Source organism: Pleurodeles waltl, chromosome 2_2 (genome assembly GCF_031143425.1).
Source record: "Pleurodeles waltl isolate 20211129_DDA chromosome 2_2, aPleWal1.hap1.20221129, whole genome shotgun sequence".
Classification (NCBI taxonomy): Eukaryota; Metazoa; Chordata; class Amphibia; order Caudata; family Salamandridae; genus Pleurodeles; species Pleurodeles waltl.
Window position 1 is genome coordinate 362560349 of NC_090439.1, and position 19864 is coordinate 362580212.

Sequence of the window (19864 nt, forward strand, 5' to 3'; positions counted from 1 at the left end):
CAAAATTTGGCTAAAAAAAACATGTTCCTCACATTTCTGTGGCAGAAAGTTCTGGAATATGAGAGGAGCCACAAATTTCCTTCCACCCAGCGTTCTCCCAAGTCTCCCGATAAAAATGATACCTCACTTGCGTGGGTAGGCCTAGCGCCAGCGACAGGAAACACCCCAAAGCGCAACGTGAACACGTCCAAAATTTTGGAAGAAAACAGAGGTGTTTTTTGCGAAGTGCCTACCTGTAGATTTTGGCCTCTAGCTCAGCCGGCACCTAGGGAAACCTACCAAACCTGTGCATTTCTGAAAACTAGAGACCTAGGGGAATCCAAGGAGGGGTGACTTGCGGGGCTCGGACCAGGTTCTGTTACCCAGAATCCTTTGCAAACCTCAAAATTTGGCTAAAAAACACATGTTCCTCACATTTCTGTGGCAGAAAGTTCTGGAATCTGAGAGGAGCCACAAATTTCCTTCCACCCAGCGTTCCCCCAACTTCCGATAAAAATGATACCTCACTTGCGTGGGTAGGCCGAGCGCCAGCGACAGGAAACACCCCAAAGCGGCAACGTGGACACATCCAAAATTTTGGAAGAAAACAGAGGTGTTTTTTGCGAAGTGCCTACCTGTAGATTTTGGCCTCTAGCTCAGCCGGCACCTAGGGAAACCTACCAAACATGTGCATTTCTGAAAACTAGAGACCTAGGGGAATCCAAGGAGGGGGTGGACTTGCGGGGCTCGGACCAGGATCTGTTACCCAGAATCCTTTGCAAACCTCAAAATTTGGTTAAAAAAACACATGTTCCTCACAATTTCTGTGGCAGAAAGTTCTGGAATCTGAGAAGAGCCACAAATTTCCTTCCACCCCAGCGTTCCCCCAAGTCTCCCGATAAAAATGATACCTTACTTGCGTGGGCAGGCCTAGCGCCAGTGACAGGAAACACCCCAAATCGCAACGTGGACACATCAAAAATGATGGAAGAAAACACAGGTGTTTTTTGCGAAGTGCCTACCTGTAGATTTTGGCCTCTAGCTCAGCCGGCACCTTAGGGAAACCTACCAAATCTGTGCATTTCTGAAAACTAGAGACCTAGGGGATCCAAGGAGGGGTGACTTGCGGGGCTCGGACCAGGTTCTGTTACCCAGAATCCTTTGCAAACTTCAAAATTTGGCTAAAAAACCACATGTTCCTCACATTTTTGTGGCAGAAAGTTCTGGAATCTGAGAGGAGCCACAAATTTCCTTCCACCCAGCGTTCCCCCATGTCTCCCGATAAAAATGATACCTCCCTTGCGTGGGTAGGCCTAGCACCGGCGACAGGAAACACCCCAAAGCGCAACGTGGACACATCCAAAATTATGGAAGAAAACAGAGGTGTTTTTTGCGAAGTGCCTACCTGTAGATTTTGGCCTCTAGCTCAGCCGGCACCTAGGGAAACCTACTAAGCCTGTGCATTTCTGAAAACTAGAGACCTAGGGGAATCCAAGGAGGGGTGACTTGCGGGGCTCTGACCAGGTTCTGTTACCCAGAATCCTTTGCAAACCTCAAATTTGGCTAAAAAAAACATGTTCCTCACATTTCTGTGGCAGAAAGTTCTGGAATATGAGAGGAGCCACAAATTTCCTTCCACCCAGCCGTTCCCCCCCAAGTCTCCGATAAAAATGATACCTCACTTGCGTGGGTAGGCCTAGCGCCAGTGACAGAAACACCCCAAATCGCAACGTGGACACATCCATAATTTTGGAAGAAAACACAGGTGTTTTTTGCGAAGTGCCTACCTGTAGATTTTGGCCTCTAGCTCAGCCGGCACCTAGGGAAACCTACCAAACCTGTGCATTTCTGAAAAACTAGAGACCTAGGGGAATCCAAGGAGGGGTGACTTGCGGGGCTCGGACCAGGTTCTGTTACCCAGAATCCTTTGCAAACCTCAAAATTTGGCTAAAAAAAACACATGTTCCTCACATTTCTGTGGCAGAAAGTTCTGGAATCTGAGAGGGAGCCACAAATTTCCTTCCACCCAGCGTTCTCACCAAGTCTCCCGATAAAAATGATACCTCACTTGCGTGGGTAGGCCTAGCGCCAGCGACAGGAAACACCCCAAAGCGCAACGTGAACACGTCCAAAATTTTGGAAGAAAACAGAGGTGTTTTTTGAGAAGTGCCTACCTGTAGATTTTGGCCTCTAGCTCAGCCGGCACCTAGGGAAACCTACCAAACCTGTGCATTTCTGAAAACTAGAGACCTAGGGGAATCCAAGGAGGGTGACTTGCGGGCCTCGGACCAGGATCTGTTACCCAGAATCCTTTGCAAACCTCAAAATTTGGCTAAAAAACACATGTTCCTCACATTTCTGTGGCAGAAAGTTCTGGAATCTGAGAGGAGCCACAAATTTCCTTCCACCCAGCGTTCCCCCAAGTCTCCCGATAAAAATGATACCTCACTTGCGTGGGTAGGCCGAGCGCCAGCGACAGGAAAACACCCCAAAGCGCAACGTGCACACATCCAAAATTTTGGAAGAAAACAGAGGTGTTTTTTGCGAAGTGCCTCCTGTAGATTTTGGCCTCTAGCTCAGCCGGCACCTAGGGAAACCTACCAAACCTGTGCATTTCTGAAAACTAGAGACCTAGGGGAATCCAAGGAGGGGTGACTAGTGGGGCTCGGACCAGGTTCTGTTACCCAGAATCCTTTGCAAACCTCAAAATTTGGCTAAAAAACTCATGTTCCTCACATTTCTGTGGCAGAAAGTTCTGGAATCTGAGAGGAGCCACAAATTTCCTTCCACCCAGCGTTCCCCCAAGTCTTCCGATAAAAATGATACCTCACTTGCGTGGGTAGGCCGAGCGCCAGCGACAGGAAACACCCCAAAGCGCAACGTGGACACATCCAAAATTTTGGAAGAAAACAGAGGTGTTTTTTGCGAAGTGCCTACCTGTAGATTTTGGCCTCTAGCTCAGCCGGCACCTAGGGAAACCTACCAAACCTGTGCATTTCTGAATCTAGAGACCTAGGGGAATCCAAGGAGGGGTGACTTGCAGGGCTCGGACCAGGATCTGTTACCCAGAATCCTTTGCAAACCTCAAATTTGGTTAAAAAAACACATGTTCCTCACATTTCTGTGGCAGAAAGTTCTGGAATCTGAGAAGAGCCACAAATTTCCTTCCACCCAGCGTTCCCCCAAGTCTCCCGATAAAAATGATACCTTACTTGCGTGGGTAGGCCTAGCGCCAGTGACAGGAAACACCCCAAATCGCAACGTGGACACATAAAAAATGATGGAAGAAAACACAGGTGTTTTTTGCGAAGTGCCTACCTGTAGATTTTGGCCTCTAGCTCAGCCGGCACCTAGGGAAACCTACCAAATCTGTGCATTCTGAAAACTAGAGACCTAGGGGAATCCAAGGAGGGGTGACTTGCGGGGCTCGGACCAGGTTCTGTTACCCAGAATCCTTTGCAAACTTCAAAATTTGGCTAAAAAAACCACATGTTCCTCACATTTTTGTGGCAGAAAGTTCTGGGAATCTGAGAGGAGCCACAAATTTCCTTCCACCCAGCGTTCCCCTAAGTCTCCCGATAAAAATGATACCTCACTTGCGTGGGTAGGCCTAGCGCCAGCGACAGGAAACACCCCAAAGCGCAACGTGGACACATCCAAAATTATGGAAGAAAACAGAGGTGTTTTTTGCGAAGTGCCTACCTGTAGATTTTGGCCTCTAGCTCAGCCGGCACCTAGGGAAACCACCAAACCTGTGCATTTCTGAAAACTAGAGACCTAGGGGAATCCAAGGAGGGGTGACTTGCGGGGGCGCGGACCAGGTTCTGTTACCCAGAATCCTTTGCAAACCTCAAAATTTGGCTAAAAAACACATGTTCCTCAAATTTCTGTGGCAGAAAGTTCTGGAATCTGAGAGGAACCACAAATTTCCTTCCACCCAGCGTTCCCCCATGTCTCCCGATAAAAATGATCAGCTCCCTTGCGTGGGTAGCGCCTAGCACCGGCGACAGGAAACACCCCAAAGCGCAACGTGGACACATCCAAAATTATGGAAGAAAACAGAGGTGTTTTTGCAAAGTGCCTACCTGTAGATTTTGGCCTCTAGCTCAGCCGGCACCTAGGGAAACCTACCAAACCTGTGCATTTCTGAAAACTAGAGACCTAGGGGAATCCAAGGAGGGGTGACTTGCGGGGCTCGGACCAGGTTCTGTTACCCAGAATCCTTTGCAAACCTCAAAATTTGGCTAAAAAAACACATGTTCCTCACATTTCTGTGGCAGAAAGTTCTGGAATCTGAGAGGAGCCACAAATTTCCTTCCACCCAGCGTTCTCCCAAGTCTCCCGATAAAAATGATACCTCACTTGCGTGGGTAGGCCTAGCGCCAGCGACAGGAAACTCCCCAAAGCGCAACGTGAACACGTCCAAAATTTTGGAAGAAAACAGAGGTGTTTTTTGCGAAGTGCCTACCTGTAGATTTTGGCCTCTAGCTCAGCCGGCACCTAGGGAAACCTACCAAACCTGTGCATTTCTGAAAACTAGAGACCTAGGGGAATCCAAGGAGGGGTGACTTGCGGGGCTCGGACCAGGTTCTGTTACCCAGAATCCTTTGCAAACTTCAAAATTTGGCTAAAAAACCACATGTTCCTCACATTTTTGTGGCAGAAAGTTCTGGAATCTGAGAGGAGCCACAAATTTCCTTCCACCCAGCGTTCCCCCATGTCTCCCGATAAAAATGATACCTCCCTTGCGTGGGTAGGCCTAGCACCGCCGACAGGAAACACCCCAAAGCGCAACGTGGACACATCCAAAATTATGGAAGAAAACAGAGGTGTTTTTTGCGAAGTGCCTACCTGTAGATTTTGGCCTCTAGCTCAGCCGGCACCTAGGGAAACCTACTAAGCCTGTGCATTTCTGAAAACTAGAGACCTAGGGGAATCCAAGGAGGGGTGACTTGCGGGGCTCTGACCAGGTTCTGTTACCCAGAATCCTTTGCAAACCTCAAAATTTGGCTAAAAAAAACATGTTCCTCACATTTCTGTGGCAGAAAGTTCTGGAATATGAGAGGAGCCACAAATTTCCTTCCACCCAGCGTTCTCCCAAGTCTCCCGATAAAAATGATACCTCACTTGCGTGGGTAGGCCTAGCGCCAGCGACAGGAAACACCCCAAAGCGCAACGTGAACACGTCCAAAATTTTGGAAGAAAACAGAGGTGTTTTTTGCGAAGTGCCTACCTGTAGATTTTGGCCTCTAGCTCAGCCGGCACCTAGGGAAACCTACCAAACCTGTGCATTTCTGAAAACTAGAGACCTAGGGGAATCCAAGGAGGGGTGACTTGCGGGGCTCGGACCAGGTTCTGTTACCCAGAATCCTTTGCAAACCTCAAAATTTGGCTAAAAAACACATGTTCCTCACATTTCTGTGGCAGAAAGTTCTGGAATCTGAGAGGAGCCACAAATTTCCTTCCACCCAGCGTTCCCCCAAGTCTTCCGATAAAAATGATACCTCACTTGCGTGGGTAGGCCGAGCGCCAGCGACAGGAAACACCCCAAAGCGCAAGGTGGACACATCCAAAATTTTGGAAGAAAACAGAGGTGTTTTTTGCGAAGTGCCTACCTGTAGATTTTGGCCTCTAGCTCAGCCGGCACCTAGGGAAACCTACCAAACCTGTGCATTTCTGAAAAATAGAGACCTAGGGGAATCCAAGGAGGGGTGACTTGCGGGGCTCGGACCAGGATCTGTTACCCAGAATCCTTTGCAAACCTCAAAATTTGGTTAAAAAAACACATGTTCCTCACATTTCTGTGGCAGAAAGTTCTGGAATCTGAGAAGAGCCACAAATTTCCTTCCACCCAGCGTTCCCCCAAGTCTCCCGATAAAAATGATACCTTACTTGCGTGGGTAGGCCTAGCGCCAGTGACAGGAAACACCCCAAATCGCAACGTGGACACATCAAAAATGATGGAAGAAAACACAGGTGTTTTTTGCGAAGTGCCTACCTGTAGATTTTGGCCTCTAGCTCAGCCGGCACCTAGGGAAACCTACCAAATCTGTGCATTTCTGAAAACTGGAGACCTATGGGAATCCAAGGAGGGGTGACTTGCGGGGCTCGGACCAGGTTCTGTTACCCAGAATCCTTTGCAAACTTCAAAATTTGGCTAAAAAACCACATGTTCCTCACATTTTTGTGGCAGAAAGTTCTGGAATCTGAGAGGAGCCACAAATTTCCTTCCACCCAGCGTTCCCCCATGTCTCCCGATAAAAATGATACCTCCCTTGCGTGGGTAGGCCTAGCACCGGCGACAGGAAACACCCCAAAGCGCAACGTGGACACATCCAAAATTATGGAAGAAAACAGAGGTGTTTTTTGCGAAGTGCCTACCTGTAGATTTTGGCCTCTAGCTCAGCCGGCACCTAGGGAAACCTACTAAGCCTGTGCATTTCTGAAAACTAGAGACCTAGGGGAATCCAAGGAGGGGTGACTTGCGGGGCGCGGACCAGGTTCTGTTACCCAGAATCCTTTGCAAACCTCAAAATTTGGCTAAAAAAAACATGTTCCTCACATTTCTGTGGCAGAAAGTTCTGGAATATGAGAGGAGCCACAAATTTCCATCCACCCAGCGTTCTCCCAAGTCTCCCGATAAAAATGATACCTCACTTGCGTGGGTAGGCCTAGCGCCAGCGACAGGAAACACCCCAAAGCGCAACGTGAACACGTCCAAAATTTTGGAAGAAAACAGAGGTGTTTTTTGCGAAGTGCCTACCTGTAGATTTTGGCCTCTAGCTCAGCCGGCACCTAGGGAAACCTACCAAACCTGTGCATTTCTGAAAACTAGAGACCTAGGGGAATCCAAGGAGGGGTGACTTGCGGGGCTCGGACCAGGTTCTGTTACCCAGAATCCTTTGCAAACCTCAAAATTTGGCTAAAAAACACATGTTCCTCACATTTCTGTGGCAGAAAGTTCTGGAATCTGAGAGGAGCCACAAATTTCCTTCCACCCAGCGTTCCCCCAAGTCTTCCGATAAAAATGATACCTCACTTGCGTGGGTAGGCCGAGCGCCAGCGACAGGAAACACCCCAAAGCGCAAGGTGGACACATCCAAAATTTTGGAAGAAAACAGAGGTGTTTTTTGCGAAGTGCCTACCTGTAGATTTTGGCCTCTAGCTCAGCCGGCACCTAGGGAAACCTACCAAACCTGTGCATTTCTGAAAACTAGAGACCTAGGGGAATCCAAGGAGGGGTGACTTGCGGGGCTCGGACCAGGATCTGTTACCCAGAATCCTTTGCAAACCTCAAAATTTGGTTAAAAAAACACATGTTCCTCACATTTCTGTGGCAGAAAGTTCTGGAATCTGAGAAGAGCCACAAATTTCCTTCCACCCAGCGTTCCCCCAAGTCTCCCGATAAAAATGATACCTTACTTGCGTGGGTAGGCCTAGCGCCAGTGACAGGAAACACCCCAAATCGCAACGTGGACACATCAAAAATGATGGAAGAAAACACAGGTGTTTTTTGCGAAGTGCCTACCTGTAGATTTTGGCCTCTAGCTCAGCCGGCACCTAGGGAAACCTACCAAATCTGTGCATTTCTGAAAACTAGAGACCTAGGGGAATCCAAGGAGGGGTGACTTGCGGGGCTCGGACCAGGTTCTGTTACCCAGAATCCTTTGCAAACTTCAAAATTTGGCTAAAAAACCACATGTTCCTCACATTTTTGTGGCAGAAAGTTCTGGAATCTGAGAGGAGCCACAAATTTCCTTCCACCCAGCGTTCCCCCATGTCTCCCGATAAAAATGATACCTCCCTTGCGTGGGTAGGCCTAGCACCGGCGACAGGAAACACCCCAAAGCGCAACGTGGACACATCCAAAATTATGGAAGAAAACAGAGGTGTTTTTTGCGAAGTGCCTACCTGTAGATTTTGGCCTCTAGCTCAGCCGGCACCTAGGGAAACCTACTAAGCCTGTGCATTTCTGAAAACTAGAGACCTAGGGGAATCCAAGGAGGGGTGACTTGCGGGGCTCTGACCAGGTTCTGTTACCCAGAATCCTTTGCAAACCTCAAAATTTGGCTAAAAAAAACATGTTCCTCACATTTCTGTGGCAGAAAGTTCTGGAATATGAGAGGAGCCACAAATTTCCTTCCACCCAGCGTTCCCCCAAGTCTCCCGATAAAAATGATACCTCACTTGCGTGGGTAGGCCGAGCGCCAGCGACAGGAAACACCCCAAAGCGCAACGTGGACACATCCAAAATTTTGGAAGAAAACAGAGGTGTTTTTTGCGAAGTGCCTACCTGTAGATTTTGGCCTCTAGCTCAGCCGGCACCTAAGGAAACCTACCAAACCTGTGCACTTCTGAAATCTAGAGACCTAGGGGAATCCAAGGAGGGGTGACTTGCGGGGCTCGGACCAGGATCTGTTACCCAGAATCCTTTGCAAACCTCAAAATTTGGTTAAAAAAACACATGTTCCTCACATTTCTGTTGCAGAAAGTTCTGGAATCTGAGAAGAGCCACAAATTTCCTTCCACCCAGCGTTCCCCCAAGTCTCCCGATAAAAATGATACCTTACTTGCGTGGGTAGGCCTAGCGCCAGTGACAGGAAACACCCCAAATCGCAACGTGGACACATAAAAAATGATGGAAGAAAACACAGGTGTTTTTTGCGAAGTGCCTACCTGTAGATTTTGGCCTCTAGCTCAGCCGGCACCTAGGGAAACCTACCAAATCTGTGCATTTCTGAAAACTAGAGACCTAGGGGAATCCAAGGAGGGGTGACTTGCGGGGCTCGGACCAGGTTCTGTTACCCAGAATCCTTTGCAAACTTCAAAATTTGGCTAAAAAACCACATGTTCCTCACATTTTTGTGGCAGAAAGTTCTGGAATCTGAGAGGAGCCACAAATTTCCTTCCACCCAGCGTTCCCCTAAGTCTCCCGATAAAAATGATACCTCACTTGCGTGGGTAGGCCTAGCGCCAGCGACAGGAAACACCCCAAAGCGCAACGTGGACACATCCAAAATTATGGAAGAAAACAGAGGTGTTTTTTGCGAAGTGCCTACCTGTAGATTTTGGCCTCTAGCTCAGCCGGCACCTAGGGAAACCTACCAAACCTGTGCATTTCTGAAAAATAGAGACCTAGGGGAATCCAAGGAGGGGTGACTTGCGGGGCTCGGACCAGGATCTGTTACCCAGAATCCTTTGCAAACCTCAAAATTTGGTTAAAAAAACACATGTTCCTCACATTTCTGTGGCAGAAAGTTCTGGAATCTGAGAAGAGCCACAAATTTCCTTCCACCCAGCGTTCCCCCAAGTCTCCCGATAAAAATGATACCTTACTTGCGTGGGTAGGCCTAGCGCCAGTGACAGGAAACACCCCAAATCGCAACGTGGACACATCAAAAATGATGGAAGAAAACACAGGTGTTTTTTGCGAAGTGCCTACCTGTAGATTTTGGCCTCTAGCTCAGCCGGCACCTAGGGAAACCTACCAAATCTGTGCATTTCTGAAAACTGGAGACCTATGGGAATCCAAGGAGGGGTGACTTGCGGGGCTCGGACCAGGTTCTGTTACCCAGAATCCTTTGCAAACTTCAAAATTTGGCTAAAAAACCACATGTTCCTCACATTTTTGTGGCAGAAAGTTCTGGAATCTGAGAGGAGCCACAAATTTCCTTCCACCCAGCGTTCCCCCATGTCTCCCGATAAAAATGATACCTCCCTTGCGTGGGTAGGCCTAGCACCGGCGACAGGAAACACCCCAAAGCGCAACGTGGACACATCCAAAATTATGGAAGAAAACAGAGGTGTTTTTTGCGAAGTGCCTACCTGTAGATTTTGGCCTCTAGCTCAGCCGGCACCTAGGGAAACCTACTAAGCCTGTGCATTTCTGAAAACTAGAGACCTAGGGGAATCCAAGGAGGGGTGACTTGCGGGGCGCGGACCAGGTTCTGTTACCCAGAATCCTTTGCAAACCTCAAAATTTGGCTAAAAAAAACATGTTCCTCACATTTCTGTGGCAGAAAGTTCTGGAATATGAGAGGAGCCACAAATTTCCATCCACCCAGCGTTCTCCCAAGTCTCCCGATAAAAATGATACCTCACTTGCGTGGGTAGGCCTAGCGCCAGCGACAGGAAACACCCCAAAGCGCAACGTGAACACGTCCAAAATTTTGGAAGAAAACAGAGGTGTTTTTTGCGAAGTGCCTACCTGTAGATTTTGGCCTCTAGCTCAGCCGGCACCTAGGGAAACCTACCAAACCTGTGCATTTCTGAAAACTAGAGACCTAGGGGAATCCAAGGAGGGGTGACTTGCGGGGCTCGGACCAGGTTCTGTTACCCAGAATCCTTTGCAAACCTCAAAATTTGGCTAAAAAACACATGTTCCTCACATTTCTGTGGCAGAAAGTTCTGGAATCTGAGAGGAGCCACAAATTTCCTTCCACCCAGCGTTCCCCCAAGTCTTCCGATAAAAATGATACCTCACTTGCGTGGGTAGGCCGAGCGCCAGCGACAGGAAACACCCCAAAGCGCAAGGTGGACACATCCAAAATTTTGGAAGAAAACAGAGGTGTTTTTTGCGAAGTGCCTACCTGTAGATTTTGGCCTCTAGCTCAGCCGGCACCTAGGGAAACCTACCAAACCTGTGCATTTCTGAAAACTAGAGACCTAGGGGAATCCAAGGAGGGGTGACTTGCGGGGCTCGGACCAGGATCTGTTACCCAGAATCCTTTGCAAACCTCAAAATTTGGTTAAAAAAACACATGTTCCTCACATTTCTGTGGCAGAAAGTTCTGGAATCTGAGAAGAGCCACAAATTTCCTTCCACCCAGCGTTCCCCCAAGTCTCCCGATAAAAATGATACCTTACTTGCGTGGGTAGGCCTAGCGCCAGTGACAGGAAACACCCCAAATCGCAACGTGGACACATCAAAAATGATGGAAGAAAACACAGGTGTTTTTTGCGAAGTGCCTACCTGTAGATTTTGGCCTCTAGCTCAGCCGGCACCTAGGGAAACCTACCAAATCTGTGCATTTCTGAAAACTAGAGACCTAGGGGAATCCAAGGAGGGGTGACTTGCGGGGCTCGGACCAGGTTCTGTTACCCAGAATCCTTTGCAAACTTCAAAATTTGGCTAAAAAACCACATGTTCCTCACATTTTTGTGGCAGAAAGTTCTGGAATCTGAGAGGAGCCACAAATTTCCTTCCACCCAGCGTTCCCCCATGTCTCCCGATAAAAATGATACCTCCCTTGCGTGGGTAGGCCTAGCACCGGCGACAGGAAACACCCCAAAGCGCAACGTGGACACATCCAAAATTATGGAAGAAAACAGAGGTGTTTTTTGCGAAGTGCCTACCTGTAGATTTTGGCCTCTAGCTCAGCCGGCACCTAGGGAAACCTACTAAGCCTGTGCATTTCTGAAAACTAGAGACCTAGGGGAATCCAAGGAGGGGTGACTTGCGGGGCTCTGACCAGGTTCTGTTACCCAGAATCCTTTGCAAACCTCAAAATTTGGCTAAAAAAAACATGTTCCTCACATTTCTGTGGCAGAAAGTTCTGGAATATGAGAGGAGCCACAAATTTCCTTCCACCCAGCGTTCCCCCAAGTCTCCCGATAAAAATGATACCTCACTTGCGTGGGTAGGCCGAGCGCCAGCGACAGGAAACACCCCAAAGCGCAACGTGGACACATCCAAAATTTTGGAAGAAAACAGAGGTGTTTTTTGCGAAGTGCCTACCTGTAGATTTTGGCCTCTAGCTCAGCCGGCACCTAAGGAAACCTACCAAACCTGTGCACTTCTGAAATCTAGAGACCTAGGGGAATCCAAGGAGGGGTGACTTGCGGGGCTCGGACCAGGATCTGTTACCCAGAATCCTTTGCAAACCTCAAAATTTGGTTAAAAAAACACATGTTCCTCACATTTCTGTTGCAGAAAGTTCTGGAATCTGAGAAGAGCCACAAATTTCCTTCCACCCAGCGTTCCCCCAAGTCTCCCGATAAAAATGATACCTTACTTGCGTGGGTAGGCCTAGCGCCAGTGACAGGAAACACCCCAAATCGCAACGTGGACACATAAAAAATGATGGAAGAAAACACAGGTGTTTTTTGCGAAGTGCCTACCTGTAGATTTTGGCCTCTAGCTCAGCCGGCACCTAGGGAAACCTACCAAATCTGTGCATTTCTGAAAACTAGAGACCTAGGGGAATCCAAGGAGGGGTGACTTGCGGGGCTCGGACCAGGTTCTGTTACCCAGAATCCTTTGCAAACTTCAAAATTTGGCTAAAAAACCACATGTTCCTCACATTTTTGTGGCAGAAAGTTCTGGAATCTGAGAGGAGCCACAAATTTCCTTCCACCCAGCGTTCCCCTAAGTCTCCCGATAAAAATGATACCTCACTTGCGTGGGTAGGCCTAGCGCCAGCGACAGGAAACACCCCAAAGCGCAACGTGGACACATCCAAAATTATGGAAGAAAACAGAGGTGTTTTTTGCGAAGTGCCTACCTGTAGATTTTGGCCTCTAGCTCAGCCGGCACCTAGGGAAACCACCAAACCTGTGCATTTCTGAAAACTAGAGACCTAGGGGAATCCAAGGAGGGGTGACTTGCGGGGCGCGGACCAGGTTCTGTTACCCAGAATCCTTTGCAAACCTCAAAATTTGGCTAAAAAACACATGTTCCTCAAATTTCTGTGGCAGAAAGTTCTGGAATCTGACAGGAACCACAAATTTCCTTCCACCCAGCGTTCCCCCATGTCTCCCGATAAAAATGATACCTCCCTTGCGTGGGTAGGCCTAGCACCGGCGACAGGAAACACCCCAAAGCGCAACGTGGACACATCCAAAATTATGGAAGAAAACAGAGGTGTTTTTTGCAAAGTGCCTACCTGTAGATTTTGGCCTCTAGCTCAGCCGGCACCTAGGGAAACCTACCAAACCTGTGCATTTCTGAAAACTAGAGACCTAGGGGAATCCAAGGAGGGGTGACTTGCGGGGCTCGGACCAGGTTCTGTTACCCAGAATCCTTTGCAAACCTCAAAATTTGGCTAAAAAAACACATGTTCCTCACATTTCTGTGGCAGAAAGTTCTGGAATCTGAGAGGAGCCACAAATTTCCTTCCACCCAGCGTTCTCCCAAGTCTCCCGATAAAAATGATACCTCACTTGCGTGGGTAGGCCTAGCACCAGCGACAGGAAACACCCCAAAGCGCAACGTGAACACGTCCAAAATTTTGGAAGAAAACAGAGGTGTTTTTTGCGAAGTGCCTACCTGTAGATTTTGGCCTCTAGCTCAGCCGGCACCTAGGGAAACCTACCAAACCTGTGCATTTTTGAAAACTAGAGACCTAGGGGAATCCAAGGAGGGGTGACTTGCGGGGCTCGGACCAGGTTCTGTTACCCAGAATCCTTTGCAAACTTCAAAATTTGGCTAAAAAACCACATGTTCCTCACATTTTTGTGGCAGAAAGTTCTGGAATCTGAGAGGAGCCACAAATTTCCTTCCACCCAGCGTTCCCCCATGTCTCCCGATAAAAATGATACCTCCCTTGCGTGGGTAGGCCTAGCACCGGCGACAGGAAACACCCCAAAGCGCAACGTGGACACATCCAAAATTATGGAAGAAAACAGAGGTGTTTTTTGCGAAGTGCCTACCTGTAGATTTTGGCCTCTAGCTCAGCCGGCACCTAGGGAAACCTACTAAGCCTGTGCATTTCTGAAAACTAGAGACCTAGGGGAATCCAAGGAGGGGTGACTTGCGGGGCTCTGACCAGGTTCTGTTACCCAGAATCCTTTGCAAACCTCAAAATTTGGCTAAAAAAAACATGTTCCTCACATTTCTGTGGCAGAAAGTTCTGGAATATGAGAGGAGCCACAAATTTCCTTCCACCCAGCGTTCTCCCAAGTCTCCCGATAAAAATGATACCTCACTTGCGTGGGTAGGCCTAGCGCCAGCGACAGGAAACACCCCAAAGCGCAACGTGAACACGTCCAAAATTTTGGAAGAAAACAGAGGTGTTTTTTGCGAAGTGCCTACCTGTAGATTTTGGCCTCTAGCTCAGCCGGCACCTAGGGAAACCTACCAAACCTGTGCATTTCTGAAAACTAGAGACCTAGGGGAATCCAAGGAGGGGTGACTTGCGGGGCTCGGACCAGGTTCTGTTACCCAGAATCCTTTGCAAACCTCAAAATTTGGCTAAAAAACACATGTTCCTCACATTTCTGTGGCAGAAAGTTCTGGAATCTGAGAGGAGCCACAAATTTCCTTCCACCCAGCGTTCCCCCAAGTCTTCCGATAAAAATGATACCTCACTTGCGTGGGTAGGCCGAGCGCCAGCGACAGGAAACACCCCAAAGCGCAAGGTGGACACATCCAAAATTTTGGAAGAAAACAGAGGTGTTTTTTGCGAAGTGCCTACCTGTAGATTTTGGCCTCTAGCTCAGCCGGCACCTAGGGAAACCTACCAAACCTGTGCATTTCTGAAAACTAGAGACCTAGGGGAATCCAAGGAGGGGTGACTTGCGGGGCTCGGACCAGGATCTGTTACCCAGAATCCTTTGCAAACCTCAAAATTTGGTTAAAAAAACACATGTTCCTCACATTTCTGTGGCAGAAAGTTCTGGAATCTGAGAAGAGCCACAAATTTCCTTCCACCCAGCGTTCCCCCAAGTCTCCCGATAAAAATGATACCTTACTTGCGTGGGTAGGCCTAGCGCCAGTGACAGGAAACACCCCAAATCGCAACGTGGACACATCAAAAATGATGGAAGAAAACACAGGTGTTTTTTGCGAAGTGCCTACCTGTAGATTTTGGCCTCTAGCTCAGCCGGCACCTAGGGAAACCTACCAAATCTGTGCATTTCTGAAAACTAGAGACCTAGGGGAATCCAAGGAGGGGTGACTTGCGGGGCTCGGACCAGGTTCTGTTACCCAGAATCCTTTGCAAACTTCAAAATTTGGCTAAAAAACCACATGTTCCTCACATTTTTGTGGCAGAAAGTTCTGGAATCTGAGAGGAGCCACAAATTTCCTTCCACCCAGCGTTCCCCCATGTCTCCCGATAAAAATGATACCTCCCTTGCGTGGGTAGGCCTAGCACCGGCGACAGGAAACACCCCAAAGCGCAACGTGGACACATCCAAAATTATGGAAGAAAACAGAGGTGTTTTTTGCGAAGTGCCTACCTGTAGATTTTGGCCTCTAGCTCAGCCGGCACCTAGGGAAACCTACTAAGCCTGTGCATTTCTGAAAACTAGAGACCTAGGGGAATCCAAGGAGGGGTGACTTGCGGGGCTCTGACCAGGTTCTGTTACCCAGAATCCTTTGCAAACCTCAAAATTTGGCTAAAAAAAACATGTTCCTCACATTTCTGTGGCAGAAAGTTCTGGAATATGAGAGGAGCCACAAATTTCCTTCCACCCAGCGTTCCCCCAAGTCTCCCGATAAAAATGATACCTCACTTGCGTGGGTAGGCCTAGCGCCAGTGACAGGAAACACCCCAAATCGCAACGTGGACACATCCATAATTTTGGAAGAAAACACAGGTGTTTTTTGCGAAGTGCCTACCTGTAGATTTTGGCCTCTAGCTCAGCCGGCACCTAGGGAAACCTACCAAACCTGTGCATTTCTGAAAACTAGAGACCTAGGGGAATCCAAGGAGGGGTGACTTGCGGGGCTCGGACCAGGTTCTGTTACCCAGAATCCTTTGCAAACCTCAAAATTTGGCTAAAAAAACACATGTTCCTCACATTTCTGTGGCAGAAAGTTCTGGAATCTGAGAGGAGCCACAAATTTCCTTCCACCCAGCGTTCTCCCAAGTCTCCCGATAAAAATGATACCTCACTTGCGTGGGTAGGCCTAGCGCCAGCGACAGGAAACACCCCAAAGCGCAACGTGAACACGTCCAAAATTTTGGAAGAAAACAGAGGTGTTTTTTGCGAAGTGCCTACCTGTAGATTTTGGCCTCTAGCTCAGCCGGCACCTAGGGAAACCTACCAAACCTGTGCATTTCTGAAAACTAGAGACCTAGGGGAATCCAAGGAGGGGTGACTTGCGGGCCTCGGACCAGGATCTGTTACCCAGAATCCTTTGCAAACCTCAAAATTTGGCTAAAAAACACATGTTCCTCACATTTCTGTGGCAGAAAGTTCTGGAATCTGAGAGGAGCCACAAATTTCCTTCCACCCAGCGTTCCCCCAAGTCTCCCGATAAAAATGATACCTCACTTGCGTGGGTAGGCCGAGCGCCAGCGACAGGAAACACCCCAAAGCGCAACGTGCACACATCCAAAATTTTGGAAGAAAACAGAGGTGTTTTTTGCGAAGTGCCTCCTGTAGATTTTGGCCTCTAGCTCAGCCGGCACCTAGGGAAACCTACCAAACCTGTGCATTTCTGAAAACTAGAGACCTAGGGGAATCCAAGGAAGGGTGACTAGTGGGGCTCGGACCAGGTTCTGTTACCCAGAATCCTTTGCAAACCTCAAAATTTGGCTAAAAAACACATGTTCCTCACATTTCTGTGGCAGAAAGTTCTGGAATCTGAGAGGAGCCACAAATTTCCTTCCACCCAGCGTTCCCCCAAGTCTTCCGATAAAAATGATACCTCACTTGCGTGGGTAGGCCGAGCGCCAGCGACAGGAAACACCCCAAAGCGCAACGTGGACACATCCAAAATTTTGGAAGAAAACAGAGGTGTTTTTTGCGAAGTGCCTACCTGTAGATTTTGGCCTCTAGCTCAGCCGGCACCTAGGGAAACCTACCAAACCTGTGCATTTCTGAAAACTAGAGACCTAGGGGAATCCAAGGAGGGGTGACTTGCGGGGCTCGGACCAGGATCTGTTACCCAGAATCCTTTGCAAACCTCAAAATTTGGTTAAAAAAACACATGTTCCTCACATTTCTGTGGCAGAAAGTTCTGGAATCTGAGAAGAGCCACAAATTTCCTTCCACCCAGCGTTCCCCCAAGTCTCCTGATAAAAATGATACCTTACTTGCGTGGGTAGGCCTAGCGCCAGTGACAGGAAACACCCCAAATCGCAACGTGGACACATAAAAAATGATGGAAGAAAACACAGGTGTTTTTTGCGAAGTGCCTACCTGTAGATTTTGGCCTCTAGCTCAGCCGGCACCTAGGGAAACCTACCAAATCTGTGCATTTCTGAAAACTAGAGACCTAGGGGAATCCAAGGAGGGGTGACTTGCGGGGCTCGGACCAGGTTCTGTTACCCAGAATCCTTTGCAAACTTCAAAATTTGGCTAAAAAAACACATGTTCCTCACATTTTTGTGGCAGAAAGTTCTGGAATCTGAGAGGAGCCACAAATTTCCTTCCACCCAGCGTTCCCCTAAGTCTCCCGATAAAAATGATACCTCACTTGCGTGGGTAGGCCTAGCGCCAGCGACAGGAAACACCCCAAAGCGCAACGTGGACACATCCAAAATTATGGAAGAAAACAGAGGTGTTTTTTGCGAAGTGCCTACCTGTAGATTTTGGCCTCTAGCTCAGCCGGCACCTAGGGAAACCACCAAACCTGTGCATTTCTGAAAACTAGAGACCTAGGGGAATCCAAGGAGGGGTGACTTGCGGGGCGCGGACCAGGTTCTGTTACCCAGAATCCTTTGCAAACCTCAAAATTTGGCTAAAAAACACATGTTCCTCAAATTTCTGTGGCAGAAAGTTCTGGAATCTGAGAGGAACCACAAATTTCCTTCCACCCAGCGTTCCCCCATGTCTCCCGATAAAAATGATACCTCCCTTGCGTGGGTAGGCCTAGCACCGGCGACAGGAAACACCCCAAAGCGCAACGTGGACACATCCAAAATTATGGAAGAAAACAGAGGTGTTTTTTGCAAAGTGCCTACCTGTAGATTTTGGCCTCTAGCTCAGCCGGCACCTAGGGAAACCTACTAAGCCTGTGCATTTCTGAAAACTAGAGACCTAGGGGAATCCAAGGAGGGGTGACTTGCGGGGCTCTGACCAGGTTCTGTTACCCAGAATCCTTTGCAAACCTCAAAATTTGGCTAAAAAAAACATGTTCCTCACATTTCTGTGGCAGAAAGTTCTGGAATATGAGAGGAGCCACAAATTTCCTTCCACCCAGCGTTCCCCCAAGTCTCCCGATAAAAATGATACCTCACTTGCGTGGGTAGGCCTAGCGCCAGTGACAGGAAACACCCCAAATCGCAACGTGGACACATCCATAATTTTGGAAGAAAACACAGGTGTTTTTTGCGAAGTGCCTACCTGTAGATTTTGGCCTCTAGCTCAGCCGGCACCTAGGGAAACCTACCAAACCTGTGCATTTCTGAAAACTAGAGACCTAGGGGACTCCAAGGAGGGGTGACTTGCGGGGCTCGGACCAGGTTCTGTTACCCAGAATCCTTTGCAAACCTCAAAATTTGGCTAAAAAAACACATGTTCCTCACATTTCTGTGGCAGAAAGTTCTGGAATCTGAGAGGAGCCACAAATTTCCTTCCACCCAGCGTTCTCCCAAGTCTCCCGATAAAAATGATACCTCACTTGCGTGGGTAGGCCTAGCGCCAGCGACAGGAAACACCCCAAAGCGCAACGTGGACACGTCCAAAATGATGGAAGAAAACACAGGTGTTTTTTGCGAAGTGCCTACCTGTAGATTTTGGCCTCTAGCTCAGCCGGCACCTAGGGAAACCTACCAAATCTGTGCATTTCTGAAAACTAGAGACCTAGGGGAATCCAAGGAGGGGTGACTTGAGGGGCTCGGACCAGGTTCTGTTACCCAGAATCCTTTACAAACCTCAAAATTTGGCTAAAAAAACACATGTTCCTCACATTTCTGTGGCAGAAAGTTCTGGAATCTGAGAGGAGCCACAAATTTCCTTCCACCCAGCGTTCCCCCAAGTCTCCCGATAAAAATGATACCTCACTTGCGTGGGTAGGCCTCGCGCCGGCGACAGGAAACACCCCAAAGCGCAACGTGGACACGTCCAAAATTTTGGAAGAAAACAGAGGTGTTTTTTGCAAACTGCCTACCTGTAGATTTTGGCCTCTAGCTCAGCCGGCACCTAGGGAAACCTACCAAACCTGTGCATTTCTGAAAACTAGATACCTAGGGGAATCCAAGGAGGGGTGACTTGCGGGGCTCGGACCAGGTTCTGTTACCCAGAATCCTTTGCAAACCTCAAAATTTGGCTAAAAAAACACATGTTCCTCATATTTCTGTGGCAGAAAGTTCTGGAATCTGAGAGGAGCCACAAATTTCCTTCCACCCAGCGTTCCCCCAAGTCTCCCGATAAAAATGATACCTCACTTGCGTGGGTAGGCCTAGCGCCGGCGACAGGAAACACCCCAAAGCGCAACGTGGACACATCCAAAATTATGGAAGAAAACAGAGATGTTTTTTGCGAAGTGCCTACCTGTAGATTTTGGCCTCTAGCTCAGCCGGCACCTAGGGAAACCTACTAAGCCTGTGCATTTCTGAAAACTAGAGACCTAGGGGAATCCAAGGAGGGGTGACTTGCGGGGCGCGGACCAGGTTCTGTTACCCAGAATCCTTTGCAAACCTCAAAATTTGGCTAAAAAAACACATGTTCCTCAAATTTCTGTGGCAGAAAGTTCTGGAATCTGAGAGGAACCACAAATTTCCTTCCACCCAGCGTTCCCCCAAGTCTCCCGATAAAAATGATACCTCACTTGCGTGGGTAGGCCTAGCGCCAGTGACAGGAAACACCCCAAATCGCAACGTGGACACATCCATAATTTTGGAAGAAAACACAGGTGTTTTTTGCGAAGTGCCTACCTGTAGATTTTGGCCTCTAGCTCAGCCGGCACCTAGGGAAACCTACCAAACCTGTGCATTTCTGAAAACTAGAGACCTAGGGGAATCCAAGGAGGGGTGACTTGCGGGGCTCGAAC